Source organism: Chelmon rostratus, chromosome 10, assembly GCF_017976325.1.
Source record: "Chelmon rostratus isolate fCheRos1 chromosome 10, fCheRos1.pri, whole genome shotgun sequence".
NCBI classification, from domain to species: Eukaryota; Metazoa; Chordata; class Actinopteri; order Chaetodontiformes; family Chaetodontidae; genus Chelmon; species Chelmon rostratus.
The window spans coordinates 2,747,016-2,754,991 of NC_055667.1; positions in this window are offsets into that span (position 1 = coordinate 2,747,016).

Genomic DNA, 7,976 nt, shown 5'->3' on the forward strand with positions numbered 1-7,976 from the left:
TAGAATCTTGTCTCCCTCCAACCAGTTCCTCCACAACCTGCCAAGCAGATGTCACATCAGTATACATCCCAGAGCCCTGCTCCATCCTCCTCCTGTTTAGCCCCCTGCCCTGCGGTCCTCCAGGGGCCTCACCTGTCAGCACTGAATTCTATGGAAACCAATAGCTGTCCCTGTATGTGGATGTCAATGCATAGCAGGCCTGCCAAATGCATCCAGGCACTCTGATATCTGTCTCCAGCCACTCCCACCTCCTCCTCCAATGCCTCCTCCCCCTCACTCTGCTGCCACTATTCACACTTTCATCCCTCCCTGAGGGCCATCAATAATGCAGCGTGGAGCTCCTGAAGCAGTGTATGTACACACACAAAGCACATGAAGACACACAAACAGGCCCAAATACACAGTCTTGAAAATACATACACACAGGGAAGGTTCGGTTCGCTCTGCGCCTCCTATGTGATTTATAGATGGGCACCGAGAGGGGCTCCTCCAGTGGAGGCCATTATCATGCAGGCAGGCACATCTGCAGACATCAATAAGTAAGGCAGGGAGTCAAGGGGGCCCCAGGGTCACTCCCGTGGGGTGCCCCTGAGTATCAGCAGGATCCCCCTCAGACTGTCACAGCCTTTCACAAGGGACCCTGACAACAAACAGCGCCTCCTCATCGTCGTTCCACCGCGGCTGTCAGTCAGTATGCTGGCGGTTGAAGAAAAGAGCAAGGGGCCTCTTTAGGACATGTGTATTAACAGGAGATAGGCCAAAGAGCATGGGGAGACATGTGCATGGAGGCTACGTCCTAGAACAGATCTGATCAGAGCCTGCCATATGATGCATAAAATTACAACTGTGAATGCACCAAAAAAGAAAGAAAGAGATTCATCCTAAACTTGAAAATATAGTTTGTGCAATTTTTTAAAATCCTTTGTTTTAATAGTGTACATATGTATAGTGTAAAATATACATATGTAGTCAACTTTTTTGTTGTTTCTTTATTTCTTTTGCCTTTGCTATTGCTATTTCTATTGCTTGCTGCCTGTAACACCCTAATTTCCCTAGCAGGGGATTGATAAGTCATGTCATATCTTATCTTATCTTTACAAAACAAGCTAATTTCCAGGTCCATGCTTTGAATACGTCACACAGTCTTCATCAGTAGACGATGATGTTTACACTCAGCTTTTCAAGACAACACGGTGAAGACATCCGAGAGGTGCTGAGAACAATGAGAAGTTTGAATGTCCACAGTTGATGACGATGAGCAAACTCCATCTGTGATGTGATACATTCAAAAACTAAAGTGTATGTGAGTAAATTTCATTTGTTTCTTTTACTCAGGATGTTGCTGTTTTAGTGACTTTGTTTTGCACTCATAAATGCTTGTGTGAGCATTGTAAGGTTGAATAGTGGGTTGAGAGTACATGACTTTAGCAAACTTTTCCATTCTTATAAGTAATAGGCTGCACTATATAGTTATAATTAATTCATATTGAAGTGTCATCATTAAAACATACAGTAGATAAGCACGGCAGTCTTTTAACATATAAAGCTAATTAATGTTGAACTGTAAATTGTCAGGGCCCACCCATAAAAACCAAAATGTTCGCTACTATTCTCTGGCTCCGGGACTCGATCCACTGACGGCTTCTGACTGTGAAAGGTCCTGATGGTCACAGTGTCGTCCATTTTCCCAATAATTCCAGTTCAGTTCAGAAACACATTGATGTCATTATCAGAGCTGCACCTGAACACATCCCAGTCTGAATCACAAAGAGCATCCTGAAAGGCGGTTTCTGATTGGTCAGTCTAGTGCTTGGCCTGCCGCTGAACCAGAACTTCCTCTTTCAGTGGTTGTTTATGTACTGCAAAGGAAAGATGGCAGCATGGTCTGATTTGTACATGGGGAGAGACTACAATTTGTAACCATCTTTGAACTGTGAGTAACAGAGCTCCATAGTCCGTTAACACCTAGTCGGGCATGTGATGTGTTGAATGTTGGTCATGATGAGGGCTGCATCTCTGCTCTTGATAGCTTGCAAGACCATCATGCAGTACAGATAGAGCAGGGTTTGCGTCTGCCTGAGGTGGAATGAAGACCACACTGAAGATGACGGAGGTTAACTCCCAGGGAAGAGAAAAACAGTGACACTTGATTTTGTGGAGCTCCAGGTTAACTAGTGAGACAAACAATGTTCCTGCTATCACACCAGTTGTTATTTACAATGAGTCATACTCCCCCTCTCCTTGAGGGGTCTCCACACTGCCAGAGTACAGCACCGGCAGCAGATGTATCAAAGGTAAATATTATGAATCATCATTATATAAAATCAAAACTACTGGCTAGATAACACTAGAGGTAATGTAAGTGGGATTGGTTGTGATTTGGGTGAAATGACCCTTTAACTTTAATGAGGTATACAATTAAAAACATATTGGAGGAGGGAAGGAGAGCGCTGACTCCCTGTTGAATCACTATGATCACTATCGGTGGTTGAGCAGAAAACTCTGCCCTGCTGGACTGGATTAACGTTGCTCGTTCTTTTGACGGCAGTAGATGTCATGGTGATAGTAGTATTTGTAAAAACAAAGGTTTCCAGGGAGAGTAACACACATACATTGACATAGATCACCCAGCAGCCTTCTGATCATCCACAGGCATCCTGTTTCTGAACAAGTTGTTCCATCACTGTCTGGTCCTGAGAGGAGAAAGCCCATTAAAAACCAGCTGTTTATGTTTATTCTGAATCCTTGAATCTGCACACTGAAATAATTCATATTATATAATAATTCAACATTTTGGGGAATGCACTTGTTTGATTTCTGTCTGCGAGTTTGCTGAGAGGACTAATATCAATCTTTTGTCTGCGTGTCAAGTACTCAAGTCAGGTCAGTTTTATTGATACAGCCCAATATCACAAATCTGGCTCAAGGGGCCTCCCAATCTGTCTTAGAATACCCAAAAAAACATGTTAACAGGAAAAATAAGTAATGGAAGAAACTTCAGGAAGAGCAACTCTCCCAGGAAGGGGCCTTCAAGCATACCCTTCAGTCTTCAGTCTCTTGTTCTAGCCCCACGTGTTGAAAAAGCATACGCTGTGCCAAAAAGGTCCTTGAGCCAATCCCTGAATCTCTACAAGGCTCAGAACTGCTGCCCCCTGACCTCCCTGTGGAGGATTCTCTGTCAGGAGACATGATGCCCCTTGTTGTCCTCATCACTACACATCCCTGCTGAATTCCAACACAGAACATACTATTTATTCTTATATCAAAATATGTATTTCTGAAGGCACTGAGATATAAAACACCTGCAATACAGCCATTTAGGAGTTTGGGGTCAAAGTGAATTCACTGAAAAGCAAAAAGCAACTTCCCCAAGTGACTAAATGAGAGCTGTACTCCAGTAAAACTGATGAAGCCTGCACATTACTTGTACTGTATCTGAGCATTGTGTGTGTGTGTGTGTGTGTGTGTGAGTGTGTGTGTGCGCAAGCTCACATCTTTGGCTGCTCCCGTGTTAAACAGAGAGAGTGCTGCAGAAAGAAGAGAAGAAGAAAGGGAACGAGCCAGCCAGCGAGAAAATTAATGCAGCGAGGGGAGAGAGTGAAGGGGAGAGTGAAAAGAAAGAGACTGTCAAAGTCAAACAAATTCAGAGGGATCAATGTGCAGACTCCGCCTGGCATATCCAAGGGAGCGCCAGACTCAAAGCTCTTCAAGTCCACAGTTCAAAGTGGTGACACGTCCATTAGAATTTCTAATTCTGATCGCATCGACAGGCCTACGGCTACATCACAGGCAGAGAGCGGGCTGAGAGGAATCTAGGCCACTCGACTGCTAAGAGAGAGAGAGAGAGATTACTGTACACTGTTGTTTTTTTTTCTTTTCTTTTCTAAAGGTCTACATACTGTATAATTTTCAGACGAGTCCAAAAAAGTTCAGTACCCTTGAAATGTTATTTGAGAGAGAGAGAGAGAGAGACTTCCTCTCCATACGTGCACATCATTTATTCATTCATTCACAACATTTTTCGTACACTAGGTGTTGTTTTCTATCGTTTATAGGTCTGCTGCTTTCTAACACTAGGTGGCACTGTCGTAAAGCAGGAGAGAGCAAGAGCGTCAAGACGGCTAACTGCATGAACAATGTGTTACTACGCCAGCTACCGAAAACCTTTGCTTTACTTTACTCTATTGTTCATCAGCCTTAAATAATTCATTGTTCCCTTTTTGATTTTATTACAGAGGTGTAGTAGTTCTAATTTAAAGAGTTACATAGTTGAAAAAAAAATAGCCGTAATCCGGGTTTGGAACGGTTTCACTTGCCCCATCACATAAAATTTAAACTTACAAGGAAAATACTATTGCAAAATATTCACCTTACAGCACTTTTAAAGCATTCTTACATTGTGGCCACAGCAAACACTCTTCCATGGTGTCCACTGAAATCATTACAGCAGCTCAAACATTTAGGTTAACTGTGTAACCAATGATCTTAGTCAGCATACAAAGTACAGCATATTGAACTGCAGGTAACTGTGGCAACAATGGTATAAGCTGGATAATGCACCTAAGATGCCCCAATATAAAAAATAATGCACTCAGCAGAAAAAATCCACATCACTTTTTTCTTGCCCTGTGTTCTTTCCCTCCACCTCCTTCATTCATTGTCATACACGGCAACACACTGGCTCTCCTTCATGCCTTGTCTTCAATGCTGTCTCAGCAAGGGAAGAAGAGCAAGAGATCAACCAAAAAATGAAAACACCCCCACAACCAACAACAACCTGCCTCGCTTTATATATTCTGGAACCACGTCACTGAGCCGAGCAGTTTCATGCAGGAATTTGGGGGATTCCTGTCCTGATTTAGAGGAGACAAGATGCAGGAGCAAATATTATCATATCATTTGCAACTGAATGTGCCAGAGGGCACCTGCTCGCAAGGTGGCAGGCAAGTGTGTGGAGCATGAATTCAATCGACAGATGAAGAACTATGTTCACTACATGATTAAAAAAAAATCACCTCTTCATGCCTTTAGGACATCAGGGTTGAGACTAAATATATCAGCTTGACTCATTTCATTCACATCCTCATATACATTAATAGGCTTTTAATTGTGGACAGTGTGTTTGCTGGTGGGGAGATGTGATGCTGGGGGGCGGAGGTGGGGGTGGGGAGCAGGAAATCTGTGGGATTTACAGTTTAATCTGCTTAGGCACTTCCCTGTCGGCCGAGCTGCAGACTGTGGCTGAGAGGAGTACACGCTAGCTTAGCGCAGCTGTCAGGAGCTGCCTGCCACCAAATCAATACCGGTCTTCTTTCTACCTCTCCGTGTGTCTCTCATGCCTCCTCCGCCTCAGCCGTCAGCTTCTCCTGCCAGCGCTAAATCAATGAGTCCTGAAGCTGATTAGCAGGTTCAAGTGCAGGTCATTTCACACAGCCGGAGGACATTTTTACCAGTCAACGTGCTCACAGTCCCGTAGTGACACGCTGCAAGTGCAAGAATGTTGTTTTCTGGAGGGTCCAAGAATGTGGTGGCTATATTCCAGTTTAAACACATTTTACTCACTATTTCATGTGCTGAGCAGAGTTTGCCAAAATACTTTAAAATCATAATAAAAAAAAGTGGCTTAGGTTTGGGCAATATATTTATCATATAGGTTAGGCCCATGTTTACATACAAAGAGAAGCGGATCTGTGAAGATTTGTCCAAAACCAAGGTTTTTCTTATTTGACCACCCCTCCTGCTTCATCTCAGCTGAAATCTCAGTGTGGTCTTCCTCACGGTGATAAATGAGATTTTAGCTATACAATTGGCCTTTTGATGAGATAAGAAGAAATGTGTTGCCATGTGTTTTCCCCCCATAAAATGACCATAGAACATTGATTCAAGGCGTACCCACTGTCACCTGAAGCATTTGGTTTCTTTTGAAAGGTAACACTTTTATCCCCAGCAGTCAGAATCTTGTAGGTGAGACAGAGAAGTTTGAACACACTGAAGTAGAAGGTTTTTATTTCTCCCTGAACATTGTTTCACAAATAGATGCGTGCAGATGACTATATGTGGGACCGATCAGCTGGAAAACACCATGGGACCACAGCATGAAGCCTTACCCTGGTTCAATAAAATGTGATAACAATACCACAGAACATGAACATTTTGCATATTGTACAAATCGTACACCGTTTTTTAACAGTGTGTCTCAGCATTCTCAAAAAAAAAAAACTATTTGCTGTATTTATCTATATAAAATCTATATTTATATTCAGGGAATCGATATTTAGGCCATCTATATTCATATGTTGGGTGTCTATACTTATACGTAGGTTATTTATCTTTATTTTAATAATATTCAAACAAGCAGACATGACTCTGGTGGTTTAGGGGTCCCTGATGGAAGAACTTGCCTGGCTTTGCTTGGCTGTTAATTCAGCTTTTTGTACAGGAGTTCAGCTTAACTTATATTTACTACAGCATCACCTGTGCTGACAGCACATCAAAATGAATTACATCAACTACATCTACAACTTGTTCACCAAGTTGTCCAACACTGAACATTGCTGCTGTGAGTCCGCTTGATGCATACTGAGAGTGCTGGTGTGCTACTGCACTTCTGTGCTCTGCACTAAATGATCACTGGTCACAGGAAAATGAATTAAACCATGCCAAGATTCACACCCATAGAAATCCAATAGCACCTCCAAGTGGTCAAATAGGTGCATAGCAAGCTGTACCTTGAAAGGTGAGGTGTATGGCACATGAAGAGTGAATCGGTTCCTATATTGACTGAATCATCATGAACTCTTTATGAACATACAGGTTTCAATACAAAGTCACAGTTTTTTTAAATTAAGAAAAGAACAACATTGTTGTACCTGCAGTGCAGCTGCCCTGAAGCTATTGCGTCAATGAAAACGTCCTCATATGTCTGTGCATATTCACCCCCAGGAGAAGCAGAGAAATCAAATTCAAGTGTCTGAAAGAGTCAACGATGACCTGTGCAGTGGCTGACACAAATAATTCAGTCACATGTGTACATCTAATTCCAACGTCTTCACTGCTCACTTAAATGCATATTTCAGAAGTCATGCTTCAGGTTTTCCAGATCCAGTCTAGCATGCTGTGGAGCCTCACCACTTTGAAAGGTCACATTAAGATTAAAGTTAAACTTTAAAGTGAAAAGTTAGCTGTTTAAAGTTGTTAGAGAATGGAGGCTGTGGTCGGCTAATACTGGTGCTGGCCTGAAAGAATTCTAATAGTTCACAGACTAAATGAGCATGCAGACTTCTTATTTAACTACTACAGCATAATCCTGTCCATCTGTATCCTCAAACACTGCCCGGTTTGGTCACATATGGCTAACAAGAGTATGAATATGTCCAACAGTCTCCTGTATGTGACTTTCATTTGGAGCCCATGACTCTGAACTTGAATAAGCAAGTAAGCAAATTGGATAATATGTCTTCCACCAAAGTCTAAATGTTGCTTTGAGGGTTTTTAACTTGGTCAAGACTGAATATATGTTCAATACTGAAGGAAGTGAAAATTGTCCAGGTGAAATTTAAAATAAAAATTACGCTCTTTTAGCTCTGTTTTGGTCAGTCTCCCTGAGGGAAATATGCTTAGCTGACAGCCAGCTTTTACATTTATCTGCGCTCACGTTGATGGCGAAAATATGACATTGTTTTGTCGTTAAATAGACTCACAACTGAAAACTTCTTTCACCTTTGTTCATGTCCAAGCCTTACTCAGCGCTGCAGCAGCGCCCACAGATGCTGGTCGGGTTTTCCTGACATTAACATCAACCGAGCAAGTTGATAGTCACCAGTGTCTGTAGTTTAGCTTTTCAGCTGTCCTTCATGTTTTCTGCTGTTGGATGGATGCAGATGCTACAGGTGGATTCTCACTGTAACCTTCCTCAAGTACAGACTGCTGCTCCATCAGCTCATGTGAGGGAATGCCTTCCCCCGCTGGTGTGGTCA